The following is an 18925-nucleotide window of genomic DNA, read 5'->3' as shown; positions in this document are numbered from 1 at the left end:
TTTATTTACAAGTCATCAATACAGGCAGCTCTAAGTTTAGAAATCAGGTATGTTCCAAAATTTTCCAACAGTTCCAGTTTTTTCAGTACTCAACACACAATGTTCCACGAAAGCAAGACAATGCATTGGCGTTGGATTCAGCCTTGAGAGAATGACAGCAGCATGGACTATGAAGTCAGACTCACTGGGTCCAAAGCTGGACTCTGCTACATGTCATCTGATTATCCAGCTGACCCTGGATAATCAGCTCCATTATTCCAAACCTCAGTATTCCTCTCAGTAAAAGGGAAAAAAATACAATAATATTTAGGTACCTCATTGTAAGGATTACATGAAATAACTTTTTGGCATAGTTTTAGAATATGCTAAATGTTCATATGATCTTTTTGTAGTTATTGTTGCTATTATTATTTGGCCACCATTTTATTCTATGACTTACTAAGCTACTGAACAAACTTGAGTTTTAAGGTCTGGCAGTAAAAGTCTATCAGACACTGAATAAAACAGGCAAAGAAGAAAAGCTTCTCTGAAATTCCCAAGATAATCAATGTCATAAAAATCAACCAAATTTGTATTTGGGATGGACCCTTTCGTCTTTTCTAGTAACTTTCTTCCACATCCTGTATCACCCTCAACCTCTAGAACTTTCTACTCTCTAATTACTTCTTTCATTGCCATCCAGATTTCTTTCCCTGTCCAACACCAAAAAAGAAGTTTATCATGTTCGCGTCCTTTCAGTACAGCAAGATAACATGCAGATGACACTCTCTTACATATGTCGTAAGACAAAAAAACCCAAATTGATCACGATCACAAACTGATTTGTGTGCGTGTGTGTGCACGTTGCTGTATCTACAAGGCTGCTGATATATGGTATTCATATAAAGCTATTATGATGCTTTACAACATTTCCCTGTCTTTTGTTACAAAGGGAAAGATGACCAAAACTCAGGGCCATTGTTTTAATGGCTCATATGGCTCAGGCTGCCATATGTAGGCAAGTGCTTTTTTTTTTCCTTGTCCTACTAAGGACTACTTAGAAATATTTAATGTAGGCTCAGCACCTGTAGCTCAAGCAGCTAAGGCACCAGCCACATACACTAGAACTGGTGGGTTTGAATTCAGCCCGAGCCTGCCAAACAACAATGACAAGTACAACCCCAAAATAGCCGGGTGTTGTGGTGGGTGCCTATAGTCCCAGCTACTTTGCAGGCTGAGGCAAGAGAATCGCTTAAGCCCAGGAGTTGAAGGTTGCTGTGAGATGTGACACCACAGCCCTCTACTCAGGGCAACAGCTTGAGACTCTGTCTCAAAAAAAAAAAAAAAAAAAAAAGAAAGAAAGAAAGAAAGATTTAATGTAATTGAATCTGAACAGGTGAAAAACAAACACAAACCTAAGTTATAATCTAATATCTTCCTGGGAATTCTTACAACTGTTTATAACTCACTTTCTCATAGCTTTTGCGTAAGCATTCCAATTTCAGCTGTCTCCACTGCTCTACTAATAAACTCTGGTAAAGTGTCCCAAGATCCTCCATGTTTGTCCTGTTTACCTGTCTGCAGATATTACACAGTATATGGCACAGAGCAGTCAGTATTTGTTGATTAAGCAAACTGATAAATGAATGAAAAAAATGGGACTATTTGCCCATGGATTTGACTATAAACAGTCTCTTTTTTACATAGTCTAAAGTAACTTTTCCTCACTCCCTCATTCCTTTTGTACTTATCTGAAATACTGTTTCTTCTCTCTATACTTCTTTGAAAAGCAGCTCAGCTCCTTTGTATCTGTCCTCAGAAGTAATCTTTCTCTTTGTGCTTCAAAACTGCCATTATAAAGAGGATGCTAGTGATATGATCACTCTAAATGAATGATTTCTGTAACTAAAGCTGGATAAACGAAACATTAAAATACTATGCTAAAGCCATCAGACTTCCTTTTTTACACAATTGCTACATATTAAAAATAAGATTAGCTCACTATGTCACATATACCACGAAACAGATTTCTTCACACTTAATCATGTCACTAAATCAGTAATCACCAACCTTCTGGCTCATGCTATGGGATGTATGTTATTACCTCAAGAAGTAGGACTCTTGAAATTAGTTTTAATTAACTTTAAAATATAAGTGTGGATGTGTCATAAAGCATTTGGAGATAGTGTCATGACATAAAAAGATTAGGAATCAGCATACTAGCCAGAAAGAAGACAAATGAGTTTGAGACGTTGCCTGAGGTCGAGCACTTCACTTCCAAATACAGTTTCCCAGGAAGAACACGCGCAGAAGAAAAGAGACAATGCAATTTAAATGATGCCAAGCCGACTGTCTAAATTTTATTTAGACTGGGATAGTCAAAGAATATATTTGCCTGAGGACAGAGAATAGACTACATGAGAAGAAACATTAGGTATCCAGAGGGGTTCTACAATGCTGAATTTTCTTTAAAGTCTGATATTAGGGAACGGTGCCTATGGCTTAAAGGAGTAGGGTGCAGGCCCCATATACCTGAGGTGGCGGGTTCAAACCCAGCCCCAGCCAAACAAACAAACAAAAAAAAACCAAAAAAACAAACCAGTCTGATATTAAATTATAACTTGTTTTCACAGCTGACTAATGAGGAGATATTATTCCTCTCATGCTTTTCTTATTCTAGATAGGTGAGAACAACTATAGGGTAGACCTCTATAAAATTACATGAATCTGCTTAAGTTTGCCATCAAACTTGAATGACAGAGCATCAATGTCCTTTTTTAAATTGTTTTTAAAACATTTATCATACACTTATTATTTCTGAATAGTTTCCCCTTTTATACAAATGACTAAATATAAAAGAAAATCAGCACAGGAAAAACATTACCCATACCACCCCCATTCTTTGGTTTGTACCCTTTATGATTTTATCCTTTCTTCAATTAGAAAAATGATGGTTATAAATCTCAAAAATCAGATTTTATTCAATATACACACATACATTAGGAATATAGTCTTAGCACAAATCAATCTAAGGTCATGCATCCTAGTTAATAATCGATGTTTAAGAAAACTTTCTATACAAAGGAGACAGTGTCAAGAGAATAACCTGTATTTTGTACTTTCACAAAAGCCAAGGATCATGCCTTTCCTTAATATCTGCCATAATGAATTACGGGTGCTCAGTAAATAATTTTTGTACTTACTTGAAGAAGGTTCTGTCAGAAAGATCATAACGTCATCCTCAGGTAAATTACCAAAGCCCCCCTCAAACACTGCATGGTGAAGGCTACCATATTTATGATAGGTAGACTCTAAGACGAATTCCAAGAATTCGTATTGACACCTACTGGTATTGACACCTTTGGGTAATCTCCCTTGAGTGTGAGCTGGCCAAGAGCCATGCTTCTAACCAACAGAAAGTGGCAAGGTGACTGGACGTCCATCTTGCTATTAGATTCTCTCTATTGCCTTCTTGGTTTTAAAGGTTTTATAAAGCAAACTGCCATGCTCAAGAGGCATATGACAAGGAATTGAGGGCATTCTCCAGCCACCAGCTGCTCAGGAATTGAGGCCCTCAGTCTAACATCCCCCCTTCTCCCACAAGGAACTGAATCTGTCAATAAAAAAGAGAGAGAACTTAGATGGAGATGCTTTTAGGGATGAATAATATTCCACTGTATAGTTACACTACATTCTGTTTGTCCATTAATCTGCTGGACATCTGTGGGACATGTGGGTTGTTTCCACATTTTGGTTACTGTGAATAGAGCTGCTATGAATATTGGTGAATCCCTATTTTTAGTTCTTTCAGGTATATTACCTAGGCATGAAACTGCAGGGTCAGATGGTAATTTTATATTTAATTTATTGAGAAAACATGTTGTTTTAAGGCTCTAAGTTTGTGGTAAATTGTTACTTAGCAATAAGATAATGCACAATTTAAAATGAATTTGTAGCTAGGTAGAAATATCCACAGGGGATTAATGAATTAAAGAGAAAAAACTTATAAATTTACCATTGGTCTTACTGGCAACCCATTATTGCAGCATTTACTGCATCCTCAAAATACTTCTTTTCAAGGCAATATTTTTTTAAAAATTGCTATGAGGGTTTACTGAGTGCCATGGGTTGTGCTGCACTGTACTTCACAGATAAGAAAATGAAAGGGACATGGTCTCAGTCCTCAGAGTGCACAGATCCCCAATTAAGAATGACCGCTGCTGATACTACCCAGAATTTTGTTTATCCATTTATTTCTTATCTCTTTAAACGTCCTCTTGGGAATGTCTCTACTCACATTGGGTCAGCTACCTCTAAGATCATGAAAACACTCAGTTCAAATGTTCTCATTTAATTTTCTCCTGAACATCAATACTATTATTCCTTACTATTTATCATATATTCCCTTTTAGCTGGTCTGAAAGTATTTTAAACTTAACAAATTCATAAATAAACTCCTTCTTGCTATGCACTCTTTTCCAACCTAGCCTCCTGAATTCCCTATTGGAATTAACAGCCAAGATTGAAACTATGAATCCTAAGAGCCATTCTTAACCTTTATCCCTTATTCCTATTAGTCAATCATTAAGATTGCCTAGTACACTTTCCAAGCTCTTGGACACTCTGAAACTCCACTGCTAAGATCCAAATGTGTCCCCCCAAAAGCATGTGTTAGAAACATAATCCTCAATGTAACAGCACTGGAAGATGGGGGCTAACAGGAGGTGCTTAGGTGATGAGGGCTCCATCCTCATGAATGGGCTAACACTGACTATAAAAGGACTTGAGATTGTGAGTCTGAGCTCTTAACTCTTTCACTCTTCCACCTTCTGCCATAGGATGATGCCGTGAGAAAGTCCTCTTCACATTCCAGCACCAAGCTTTTGGACTTCTCACTCTCAGAATCATGAGACAATAAATTCCTGTTCTGTATGAATTACCTGTTCTTGGGTATTCTGCTATAGCCGCACAAATGGACTAAGACACCAACTGGCATATTCCTCTGGATGTTTTTCTTCTCTTACAACACAACTTCCCTAGAAAATGTCTAAGTACATCCAACTGGAAACCCAAACATTAGCTCCCTGTGAAGCCTTCCTTATTTTTACAAAATGGCTTTCTCTATCCTTTGTGATCCTAGAGCAAATTGAATTTACAGAAGTAGACTTATAACAATGCACGTGCTTTACACATCCAGTTCTTCATGACTGCCTCTGACTGACAGCTTTCTATAATTAATGTTTTGAGACCAGTTCTTCTAGCTATTTTATTTAGGTAACTACTATAGGAATCAGCATATAATCTCCACACAATTCATGTGTGTTGAATTTAAAATAACTATATTATTATTCACTTAATCAATAAACAAGTATTTGAGTGGCTTCTATGCATCAGACGTTAACACAGGGCATCAGGAATCCAGTGGCAAACCAAATAAATGTGACTCTTTCCTGACTCATGAGTTCATAGTCTAGTAGGTCACTGTGTTGATGATATCTTTGTGACACTACGTCATTTAGGATTCAACCTACCTGAGTCACACAAATATTTCCCAACAAAGCATATTTACTTTTCTGATACTTAAAGTATTAATAAAAAGTGGAAAATTGAATTTCTTTTTGCGTTGTGAATAAAATAAATTTTATTAACATCATTATCACTGAATTAAAAATAAATAAAAAAGCTTAACCCCTCTTTACACCTCTCAACATACATGACTGTTTTCACAATATAGTTAAACATTTACAGCATGGGTGTCCAACCTGCAGCCCACACACCACATGCTGATTTTGTAAGGACATTTTTGCTTATCTGTAGTAGTGGATGTCACAAAAATATGCACGGCTTTTTTTTTTTTGGTAATCAGATTTTGTTAGTGCTTGTATGTTTATTGTTTGGCCCAAGATAACTATTCTTCCAATATACAGCAGAGAAAATAAAATGTTGGACACCCCTGATTTATAGGCTGCCTCAACTATCTGGAACACAGTTTGAAAAAAGGAGAAGTCCTTAGGCAGCCAATAGAAGTGTCCCCAAATTAGCATCCTAAAGCTCATAAACTTAACACTCTAAAAGGCCTCCAAGCCCACACAGAAATCTTGCCTAGAAAAAAATGTGATCACACTTAGTTTCTTGGCTATTGCTCACAGCATTTTAGAAGTAGTAAATTCCTATGTGGGCAACGGAAAAGGCAGAGCGTCTACTAGAGACAGGCTTGGGACAACAACAAGAAGAGGTAAATCAGAGGTAAATCTCAGACTAAATCAAGAGATTAAAAAGTTAAAACAGAGAGAAGAAGAAATCAGTAACTATGGAAGAAAATAAAGCAAAGAACAAAAATTGTAAGCATAGGGCGGTACCTGTGGCTCAACGGGTAGGGTGCCGGCCCCAAATACCAAGAGTGGTGTGTTCAAACCCAGCCCCAGCCCAACTGCAACAAAAAAATAGCCAGGCATTGTAGTAGGGGCCTGTAGTCCCAGCTACTCAGGAGGCTAAGGCAAGAGAATCGCCTAAACCCAGGAGTTGGAGGTTGCTGTGAGCTGTGTGAGGCCACGGCACTCTACCGAGGGCAATAAAGTGAGACTCTGTCTCTACAAAAAAAGAAAAAAAAAATTATGAGCACAGCAGTTCAGATTTAATGCATCACGGAATAGCTCATCTCCAACAGTACTGCAGGGTTTCTGATGTTCAGCAAATAAATGATAAATTATATTCCTGGTACCTTTATTATGGAGAATTTTGAACATATAAATACAATTCTAAAAGTATAATGACTCTCATTACCCAGTTTCAACAACCAGCAATCCTAGCCAATGCAACCTCACTCCACTTTCTTCTTCATATTATTTTAAAGCAAATCTCAGATATTACATATTTCCATTGGTAAATATATTCATATGTATTTCTAAAAGATAAACATTCTTTTTTAAAAAATAACCAAAGTACCATCTAAAAGAAATTAAAATCAAATTATAAGATTTTTAACCCATTTTCAGGATTAAAATATCTTAAAATATTATACAAAAATTATTTTTATATTCTTTATTTTCTTTTGGGGGGTACACAAACTTTTTTTTTTGGTCACCCTTGGTAGAGTGCTGTGCCGTCATAGCTCACAGCAACCTCAAACTCTTGGGCTTAAGAGATTCTCAGTCTCCTGAGTAGCTGGGACAATGCCCAGCTATTTTTTAGAGATGGGGTCTCACTCTTGTTCAGGCTGGTCTTGAACTCGTGAGCTCAGGCAATTCACCCGCCTTGGCCTCCCACATGCTGGGATTATAAGTGTGAGCCACCATGCCCAGCTCCATAAACTATTTATTAACAGACAAGGCCTACATATTTATTTCTTCTTGGACACACCTACGGTACAGCCATGGTGGCCAATTGTCTTGGTGTGCTGGCCTGATACACAAAGGTCCCAGAAGTAGTGCAGCTCTATGGGCCTGAATCTTCTTCAGCCACTGCAAGTCTTCTGCAGGCCATTAGTCAGGACCCCGCTATGTTTTCCATCCTTTACATACTCTGTCTGTTCAAAAACCAGATTCTGGGATTTTGTACTGGTGTGGACTCTGTATAATGGTGATCACACATTCTACCTCATCCTCTGTGAGTTCTCCTGCACTCTTCGTGAGGTCGATGTCTGCTTTCCTCAACACTGCATGAGCATATCTTTGATCCCCACGCTTAACAGCAGTGAAAGCAATGGCTATTTTCTGTCACCCATCAATGTTAGTGTTGAGTATTCACAAAATGTGCTGGAACTCCTCAGGGATCACTAGAGACATGGTGGCTGCACAACTGGAGGCCCATAAGCTCCCTTCTCCCCCCTGTGGAAGAGCTATATTCCTAATATAATTGTTTAAGTGTCAGGAAAGATAAAGTGCTCTGAGAAGCACCTACCCTGCTAATGCAACAGCCAGTGAAGTTGTAACATCGTTAAATTATGATACTTGGCCATGTCAATTCAATTCTTTAAACAAAGAAATTCTTTGTATAGAAAAATCACTCATTAAGGTAATTTTCTTTAGTCTCTAATAACTATTTCAGATTTGAAGTATAATAACTTGAATTATCATTATTTCAAAGCCATATACCAATGCCCTGAATTATCAGAAATTATATATTAAGTTATTGGGAGCCATGCATAGGTAATCTTGAGAAAATTTCCTGTCAAAATGCAGCTTCATTAGTATTGAGATGCAATTATTCTTCAAAAAGATCATACAATCAAAGTGAAGTAAGGCAAAACAAATATAATGATACACACAAGAAAGATAGAATTTGTCTTAAGTGATTAAAACCTGGGTGGGAAATTAAAGAACTGAAGACATAGGTAGACTGTCATCTCTCCTTTCATAAAACCCATGATTTTGAAGGAAGCATAAATAAGTGGGACTCTCAGTACTTGAATTGAGAACTAGAAACACAGTGAGTACATCTAAGGAAGAGTCTGTGCATGTGTAGAAGGGAGGAGATGGTTTCCTAGGCAGAAAGCTCACACAGCTTTAAACTGAATTTGAGAGTGAACTAAGTCTAGATAATACCTGAAACCACAAATATCTTTCTATATTGGATGTGCTTTGGAAGGATTATAGATGTGCTGGGATCCCTGAAGCCCTTGGGGTGTCAAGTGGGGCCTGGAAAGTGCTCCCTTCATCTCTTGTCTTCACTTTCTGTTGATGCTAATATACCATTTAAAAAATTAGCATTTTCAATGTGTCTGAAAATGTGAAAAACCTTGAAAAGTACTAGTCCAAAGAGCTTGGCCTGTCATTCAAGGCTCCTGATAGTCTGACCCAACTGACATTTCTAACCTTGAATCTTTCCACACCATATATGAAACCTTTTCACCAGCCAAAATGAACTGCTCATGTGTTCCTCTTATACCCATCAGGCTTCCCAACTGCTGTTGTCTCTGCTATGACTTTTCCCTATTCTATATTTTCCAGTATGATCCATTCTCAAGCCCTGCATTAAAGGTTACCTACACTGTAAAACTACTCCTTTTAAGACATTTGTATATTTTTTCCCCACTAAAGAGCCAAAGTAGTTTATCTATAGAGTTCAATGCCTTGTATAACTTTCTATTTGTACTACTGTTACTTATGTATAATGTTTTTAGTTTACCAAATACCGTTAACCGCTTTGATAGCTAAACTCAACACCTGACCTTAGCTAAAAGGCCAAGAAGCAACTGATAGCTTCATTCAAGTAAATACACTCCAGCAAACATTTTTCTAGTAACTTCTATGTGCCAAGTAATATACTGGGTAGAGAAGATATAAAAATTAATGTGGCTACATTAGCATCAGAATTATTAAGCATTGTTCTTAAAGTTCTAGCCAATGCAATATGGCAGGATATTAATTTAGAAGCTAACTACAGGAAAGGAAGAAAATAGTCATGATTCGTGAAAATAACTGTATACCTACAAACTCAAGAGAATTGATTGGAAAACATAGAACTAATAATAGTATGGTCTCATAAGGTGGTTAGAAACAACGGCAAAATGTTTTCAAATCCTTTATAATACTGCATTTAAAAACAACATTCATGTGATAACAGCATACGCTAATATGGAAAAATATCCCAAAATGTGTCTGAATAAGACACACAAACAAACATATGCACACAAGCACACACACAGAATGTATAAATGAAGCATCACACCAAATAATATTTCAATTCTTTCCAAATTTACTAATAATTTCAATACATTACCCATCAAACTCTCAAATCTTTAATGTGAAATTTAAGCTAGCTAGAATAGCTAGTATATAAAAATAGCTATATCTTTACGAGCAAACTGATCAATAGAATGAACAATTACAAAGAAAATAGAAACATAAAAAATTTTAATTTCTTCTGGTAACTTGTAATAACCCATAAAAATAGGAAAGACTGAAGAACAAATTATAATAAGAATGTAAATCTATGTAAATTTTCTATAAACAGTTTAGTACCATGTATAAAGAGCCTTAAAATGTTTGGGTCTTGAATTTTCCTTTTTAAATATCTAACCTCCCGAAATATTCAGAATCTCAATAAAAACATATGCTCTTAGAAGAAAAATCAAATTAATGCTAAGTGACAGATATAGAACAACACAGTGATATAGGGGATCTGGGAAGTATCTACCAAGGACATAAAAACTGGGAGTGATTTTATCACTAATTATTGGAAATCATTGAGCTGATATGGAGCCTTTGAAGGGAATAACACCCTTGATGCAGAAGATTTAGCACCACTATCTCCATTCCATCTGGACTATACTACATGTACTTTTATTTTTGGGGGGTGAAATGGACTGATGAATTTCCCTTTCTTCACTGGACAATTATGCCAACTGCTAGGCTGCCACCTGCCCTTATTGTCCTAAATGGCTGCCTTCTTTCCATCAACTCTCAACTTCTTCCAGTCAAGTTTGATTGTCCTGCCCCCTTGCCACCTACCCCAATTTCTCCCAAGAAGCCTAACTCAGTTATTTGCACATCTTGAGAAATTGCTGCAGATCAGCTCTTTTTGCCAGCTCTCCCCTAGAACTCTTGGCCTTGTGTGGAGGGAGGGGAAGAATGGGACTCTTCACTGGAAGCTGTGGGAAGACTTGGAAGTTATATGCTATATATGCCATGTCCAGCATTCTGATAAACTGATGATTCTTAAGATTTTTTTCCTGGTGATGAAGGGACTTTTTATTTTCTTTTGGAGAAGGGGAAATGTAAGCTTTTCCCTAATTCCTAATAGCTATTTTTGAAGCAAAGAAGGCTGGCAACATTGGCACATTCCACCTGGCAAGGACTCTTAAGTACGTGAAGGTCTCTTAGAACTGGGATTAAGAAATCTTGCTCTCCTCAACTCTGAGCCAGGGACTATTAAGGACTTACAGACTCTATCTCTTACACAAGCTTCATGCCAACCCTGGGCTGCTGCTGCCCCTTACAGAGGCTGCCCTTAACCCTCCTCTCCCACCCTGTGATGTGTCTGCTGACTCGGCCTGGCCATTTGCAAAAGGCTGTAGAAAGAGGAGAATGTCAAGACTTTTTGGTTGAAAAGGAACAGAAAAATGTCTTTTGAGAAGAGGAACCTCTAGGAGGAACCTAGCGGGCATGTATATGAAGTAGTCTGAAACTGTCAGGAAGCTTTGAAGCTGGCTTCCCCCACCCTGTTTCTCCTTTTCCTACCCTTACAGGCCTGCCCTCCCCTGCTTCTGTCCTGCATTAGTTGACTCACTAAACAACCTGATGCATTTAACTCCCGTCCCTTTACCCTTATAAGGTGGGGATTGCCTGGGGCTTTGCCTGTTCTTTGTGCGCTGGGCCTTGGCTGCATCTCCTCCCTCCCTTCCATGTGCCTTTCTTTGCCTCTGCAGTCTCATTCATTACTTATAATTTTGCAAATTATATTTTGCTGCTTTCTTACTCCCTATTGCCCCTAAATAGTAGAAAGAAGAGGAGAAGTGACCTAGAGAACCTCAGATTCTCCGCTGGGGATTGATGGAGCCTCTGATTTTAGCCACAGCCGCTTTTGCTCAACAGCATATGGTTGGGATTTTGCAAAAATATTGTTTGGATGAATCTCAAAGTGAGGTTGGTGGGAGGAAGGAGTGGTGAAATTCTTACTCCTTAGGTGCCCAAGCATTTACCATCGTCTCTGAAGAGGTATAAGGGGAGCAGTCTTTCCCCAATTCCTCCCCTAACCCCCCCATCCAGTACTGCCCACTCTCACTTAAGTGTATATTATTAACAGGTTGGGCTAAAGGAATCAGCTGCTATGCGTTTTTTTTCATATATATATATTTCCTTAATTTGCCTTCTCCCCTTAATCTAAAAGCTGTGTTCCATGCAACTGGAATTCTTTATCCTACTCTTCCCCTTCCCTTCTATATTGAGGCTATGTGGTAGGAGAAAAGTACACAACCCACCACTCCCCTTTCCCATGCATTAAAATTCCTTATTTACCTTTTTTTCCCTCCCATTTTTTCCACTCCTATCCACTTTTCTGGCAAAAGGCGCCTTTGCTCTCTGTGCCTGTAAAAGCATACTGCACAGGGGAAACTGTCCCCATCCAGACCGGGCTCCACTCTTGGCTTCCCTTGTCCTCTTTTGCTCTTTTCCTGGTGTTCTTTTTTTAATCTTGGTGGGGTGTGGATAATAGAACAGCTGCAAGCTTTTGGGAACCTTTAACTTTTTTCTTTGATTTATAAGAACACTAAACACTCAATTCCAGAGAACGAAAAATCCCCCCTTCCCACCAAACACTACTAAGGAGGATGTCTTCTGCTCCATTCCTTTTCTCTTTTTCTTTCCCTTGGTAATGCTTTTAAAAATAAATGAGGTTTTTATATAAATAAAGTTTTTAAAGTGTGAAAAAAAAATTGTTGAGCTATATTAAAGAGTCAAAATTCCCTACCAGTCAGATTAGATTAAGAGTTCTGACAGATATACTAAGAAAAATGAGTCAGTAAGGAGGGTAAGTCAGCAACAGGACCCCAAGAAGGAGAGACAAAGTGGCAAATATTGGCAGTGCCAAAAACAGGTATTGTCTAATGTTGGTAGCAGGCATGTTGTCATTAACAGTCATGCCATCAGAGCCAGATGCCCTTAGGCATGTGCCCGTTGAGTACCCTATTTAGTTAATTTTATAGCAAAGAGGGTAAGAAAACAATGACAACTCAATGTCTCTGAATTTAATTGTGACTATAAAAGAAGAAATGGTTGGTATGTTATCCTAGGGACCATAATACCAAAAATAATCATTTACCTTGGACTTAGAAAAGATTTCACATAATAATTGGAGAAGAAAATGAGCAGAAGGAGAAAAACCAGCCCACAACTGGTCATCCTAACTAAAGAGGAACATAATTAATGGAGGATGAAGCTATCAGAAAGGGAGAGACTAAAGGCTAATAGGCATTTATGCTTGCAAAAATGTTAAGGACAGGCTTGGCGCCCATAGCACAGTGGTTATGGTGCCAGCCAGATACACTGAAGCTGGCAGGTTCGAACCCGGCCTGGAAAGGATAAACAACAATGACAACTGTAATAAATAGCCAGGCATTGTGGCGAGTGCCTGGAGTCCCAGCTACTTGGGAACATGAGGCAAGAGAATTGCTTAAGCCCAAGAGTTTGAGGTTGCTGTGAGCTCACTATAGCACTCTACTGAGGGTGACATAGTGAGACTCAAAAAAAAAAAAAAATGCTAAGGACAGATAAGAAAAAAAAAATACTAGAGAGGGCATAAACGGAATGATTCTCAATCTGGACAGAGGTAAGTGGAAGGTAAATTTGCAGTTAGAAGACAGTGCTCAAGCGTCTCTAAATTAACTCAAGATACTAGATCCACACAGATCCACGTAGTGTAGATTATACACTACGACAGCAGAAAAACTCAAAAGTCATCACAAAACCACTCTAAGCAATGTGAGATAACTATAGAGAATGGAAAAGCTACCAGAAGATTGGAGATAGGCAAATATTGCCCCAGATTTAAAAACTGGGACCATCATGAAGCTATGGGTTCACTCTGAATAAGTCATTCTAAATAATTCTCAGCTCTTTTTGGGGATGTCTTGCCAGGTTGGTACATTTTAGGAATATCATAAGATAATTTCAGGACAATATCTAACAAGTCTCTTGTATCCCTGGGCAAGAAAGAAAGAAATCAGGTGGCAGTGGTTAGGTAGCATTACAGCTGATTTAACTGCCACACTCCATAATTCATGGATCTGTGCCAACATGAAAGGAGTTAGGTCTTCTATGATTTGCAACCAACCTTGGTTCTCACAGTACTTCACACATACTCTATTATAGCAATTATCATACTACATTACAGTTATATAATTACATGTCTATTATTCCCTATAGCCTATGAGCTCCCTAAAGGAATGATTACATTTTAGTCATCTTGTTATCCCTAGCAGGGAGCATGAGACTAGCACAGAGTAGACAATTTGATACATGTTTATAAATTTTAATTGAATAAAAACATTGAAGATATCATTTTAATATTTTCAAATGGCCCTGAGATGAAAGCAATTGCTAATATATTGGATGACAAAATCAAAAAAGCCAAAAAGTCCTTGACAAGCTGGAACAATGAGCCAGTGCTTACATAATAAAATGTAATAGAGATATAAGTAATGTCTGGGATCAAAAAAAAAAAAATTAACTGAAGAACAGAATGGGAAAGATCTGAATGGAAACAGCTGGATGTTTTGACAGCAAACCCAACATGAGCCAACGGGGTACTATGGCTCATATTGTTGGCATTAGGAGAAATAGAGCTCCTAAGAGAAGAGAGATGAGTGTTGCTGGTTAGACCACATCTAGAGCTTCATGCTTCCAGACACGCATTTTACAAGGGACCACCAGAATTTTAAAAGTTGTCCATAAGAAGGAAACCAGTATGGTTATAGACCTGGAGACCACATTATGAAAAACAGTTGAAGAAATGAAAAACATTTAGATTGAAAAATGTTCTTTCAGAGTATATGACAGGAGAATTTACATTTCTGAATTACTGTCTGGGAAGATTATGTGTTAGTGTGCCTCCACAAGGTAGACTGCGATCATTTTAGCAAAGCAGCAGAAAGTTGGATTTTAGTACGTGATAAAGAATTTTAATAATTAAAACTCTTCAAATGTGGCATATATACATGCTTTCTGAGCTAGTGACTTCCATCACCCTTCATTTAGGTACTTTTCAGCCCAGCCACATGCCAGGGATTGGAAAATAGCAAATCCTTATTTGGTATAGCAGGTTTGAGCAAGAAACACCTGATTTAACATACACGGTTTCAGATTATTTTATGAGATGAAACTGCTAGAAGGTAGAATACCATTAACGGGCCTCAGTCAAATAAATTGTAAGACTAATCTCTGAAACAGACTGCATTACACTTTTCTAAGAAGGATGGGCTGGAACACTGAAGCCAGGCCACCCCCAACCCACTCTGGAATCCAGAGCAATAGCAGAGGATCGGTAAGACATTGCCATGTCTTGGGTGAGCAGAACTCTCCCAGATGGCAGGAGGCAAGAGATTTTAGGGACATCACCCTACTAGCTGGTACTCTGTAAAAACAGATAAAAATATAAACAATCAAGAAGAATGAACTTTAAAATTTTATAACCATTCCCTCCCTCTTTTGCATACCAACTGCCAAGCTCATTGACTTAATACAATTTTTCAGCAGAAAAACCTGCCTACTTAATTAATGTACAATATTTATTTAATATGCAATTTGTCTAACCAGCCTTCAAATACCTTGAATAGTCAGTTACATCACAAGATACCTGCATGTTTAAGATTAATTCAAATTACAAAAAGGCAACAGTGAATTAAAATGTGACTTACATCCAGTGAAATAGAAGCAAGTCAATTTTTTAATGCGTCTTGACTAAATGTAAAATATCATCTGTTTTTGTGACAAACAAGTCTGTGCCATTAATCATATGCTTCCAGCTGCAACAACTCACATTCAAATTAAAACCATGAAATAGCATCACAGTGTCAAGATTCACACAAACTGATCTTTTAACAGATTGTGAGAAAAAAAAAACATACATTAAAAGAAGAATCTGGAGAAAATGTTACACAATAAAAACATCTGAAAGAGCTTAAGCACACAAGAAGTTAGAACTCTGGTTTTTGAACTGTATAGGAATTAAATGTTAAACAAAACTCACAGCCTGCTCTTAAACAACGAACACATCATAAAAAATATTTCTTTTTATAGCCACAGGGCTGAAAGTTTTGCTGTTTATATCTATCCCAGCATACAAATCCATAGCACTGCCAGGACTGTCCCCTCTGACTTTACTGGGAAGCTAGACAGGAGAGTCTGCCTGGGTTTCTTTTAGTTTAGCTCAGTTTTGTGTCCAAAACTGGCCCAAGAATCATCTCTTCTTCAGTCACTACACTCCTGCCTGCCAGTTGCACTGCTCCAAACTTTTCCCTTCCAGCTACAGATATTAAAATGTTTTGTTGTTTTAAAATTTGATTTAGAACTGCAGTAGATAACTTTTTTTTTTGTTTCAGGCTCCCCTAGGTCAGCAAGCCACAGCAATGTTCAAACAGTGCAACGGCAGCCACTGCACATTAAAAACAAGGATGGTGCCAGGAACCAGCAAAGTGATATATCCTAGGTTAGCCATGTCAGGCATTTTCCAGTCCCAGAGAAGGTTTCATATGGTCAGCACATGGGCCAAATGATGCACATGGCTGTCTTGTACTTGCCCCTTGTGTCCTCCTCTGGTGACCTGCCCCATTGAACTCCCTGGACAAGACTGCCAGGGATGCTATGCAAGGCAGACATGTTTCTCTGAGAGTCTTTCCTGCCTCAGGGCTCAATTGTATTGCTATGGTGCTTTATACTTTTGGGGTATTATCTGACAAGCCAAAAGTTTTCCTCAGTCCACAATGATTCTACTTTAAGATGGTGCCCTAGCCCACCTGAGAAAAGGAAAATAAGAAAAACAGAAGATAAAACATTGAAAACCCAGAGTATAAAATGTTAACAGCCAAACTCTTAATGTGTTAACATTCCAGCTTCTCTGTTAAGAAACCAAGGCAAGACTAGGGTAGTCAGCATGATACAAGACATAAAACTGAAAGAATAATATTGAACAGGAGATTTATCTCAAAGTATCCCAGGCTCTTACCTACTACATCTCATTATCTCATACTTGCCATTTTCTCTCTTTTCCTAGTTCAGAGACATTTTGCTCCAGATGATGAATGGAAGAGGATGTAAGGTCCTAATTTCACAATAGCCTGCAGAATCTTTCCAAGAAACTTAATGAGATTTAAATACAATTTAAAGTTGTATGTAATAGTTCAGTATGGTATGTTTCACAGATTTTGAAACCCAGTAAAATAGGTTTTAAGCAAAAAAAAAAAAAGAAAAAAAAAGAAAAAGCTTTTTAAAGGAAAGTAGGATGAGGAAATAATATAAACAGAATATTGCCACGATTAGTACTTATAAAAGAGAATCTGAGAATCAATCTGTGTCTCAAAAATGGTCTGGAAAATATAAATATATTATAAATATATAAATATGTTAGAAATAAATATAAATCAAATAACTTAAAAGGTATTTGGGCTTCAACATTTAAAGGAAATTTGGAGTGAAACCTTTTACAAAAGTGACAACTCTTTCATAATGCTACATGGGATTTATTAAGCCTACTAATGTAAAGAAATAAGGTTTTCTTAAAGCAGAGTATAACTATCCATGTTTTGAAAAAGGAGGATCTCAATAATATTTTAAATGACAGATGACTAGGTTCTACTCATTTTTCCATCAACACCATGTCCATGCACAATTATAGCAAGGTGTTATAATCATAACCTAAACTCTTAGCACCACATCAGCAGAGAATTCTTTTTAACAATACACTGCATGTCAAAAATAATCAAACTGAAATAAACTATCTGGGTTCCTTAAATCTGGTTAGTATTCAACATTTGCTACAAAAAGAAGTATAAACAAAATTCCCTTTCATCTACCAAGAGAAAACCCATAATATAACTTTGGTTTTAAGTGGCTTTTATCAAATCGTGCCTTAAAGTAGTGGGGGAGGAGGGTGACTGTTAGTCTCTGACCAATGGGTTGGTGGATAAAACCCAAGTCACTCCTTCCTCACGCAAAATTTTTTTCAATAACTTGAGACTCAAATTGAGCAGATTAATTTAGAAAAGGGCAGAAGAAAGCTGGCACAAAGAAATCCAAAATAATTATATTATCATCTTTTTCAGATTAGAATAAAAGAATCAAGGTAAAGTGACATTTATAGTTCTTTGATATTGTTTATTCCCTTTCTTTCCTCCACTGACTCCAGAAACCTCAAGGAGACAGAAGGCATGAGCTGGGAAGGTTCATGCAAGAAGAAAGTTGTGTCCAGGAAAGACAAAGAAACTGGCCCCTTGACTCCTGTCAGGAGGTCAAGATGCTCAATACTTGAAACAAAACAAACAAAAAATCAGCATGAAGGGGCAGTGACTATGGCTCAGTGAGTAGGGCGCCAGCCCTATATGCTGAGGGTGGCGGGTTCAAACCCAACCCTGGCCAAACTGCAACAACAACAAAAATAGCCGGGCATTGTGGTGGGCGCCTATACTCCCAGCTACTTGGGAGGCTGGAAAAAAAAAAAAAGTCAGCATTAAGAGGAAGTTCCAAGGCTCAAAACACCAAAATATTAATCTACATAGAATAGGACTAAAAGAAACTTTCAAAAAGAGAAGGGGGAAAGGCAGCCTTGTTTTGATTTTAACCATGAGCCACAGCAAAGGCTGATGATAGTTAAATATTCAGAAAACAAAAGTCTTCAATCTAGGTACCTATTAACCTGGGGTTTGTCATTCTCATTCATTTTGCCCTGGATTACATTTTCCTTCATTTTAAGTAGAAAAATGAAATGAACGTGGAGTATTTCCTCTCGGCTTTCTCCATTACATGCATTCCTGGGCCCTGAAGGATTTGAATTTTAAAAAGTATCTGTGCCTAATAAAAAAAGGTTCTTGTGTTCAGTGTTGCCCTTCTTATTCACAATGTTATTCCTGCTACACTCGTGTCATTAATTTTGAGTCTTACAAATTGATATCAAGAGTTAAACTAAACTTCGTGATACTAACACACAAAACAAACTCAGAAAAGGAAATCAAGCCAGATGGAACAAGAAGACAACAGATCTGTACTCACTAATTTTAGAGAGAGGAGGCATCTCCATTTCACCTCTGAGGTTGCAGATGCTGCTGCTCCTCATCCTCCCTCAGATTAAGACGACTATCCAGTCAAAGGCTTTCAGGGTTTCACAGCCCGAGCCTCTTATTTCCATATGTGGGATTAAAAATGATTAGGAAATTTCAGGTCTGTTCAGATATACACCTAAAGATTTTATGTATCTTCCCTACATTTCTAAATTTAAGACATGATTATTTTGGATCTTA

General features: G+C 37.7%; 1 protein-coding gene and 1 pseudogene across 1 annotated transcript in view; both read right to left on the bottom strand.

Annotated features, from left to right (window-relative positions):
- Positions 1-18925, bottom strand: part of ARL15 (ADP ribosylation factor like GTPase 15) — a 424189-nt gene that overhangs the window by 228981 nt on the left and 176283 nt on the right. The window lies entirely within an intron of this gene.
- Positions 7319-7763, bottom strand: LOC100966933 (annotated as a pseudogene).

Source organism: Otolemur garnettii, unplaced genomic scaffold (assembly GCF_000181295.1).
Source record: "Otolemur garnettii isolate 467f Iridium unplaced genomic scaffold, OtoGar3 scaffold00005, whole genome shotgun sequence".
In the NCBI taxonomy this organism is placed as follows: domain Eukaryota; kingdom Metazoa; phylum Chordata; class Mammalia; order Primates; family Galagidae; genus Otolemur; species Otolemur garnettii.
Note: the sequence above shows the minus strand (reverse complement) of the source record. Positions and strands in the feature narration are given on the sequence as shown.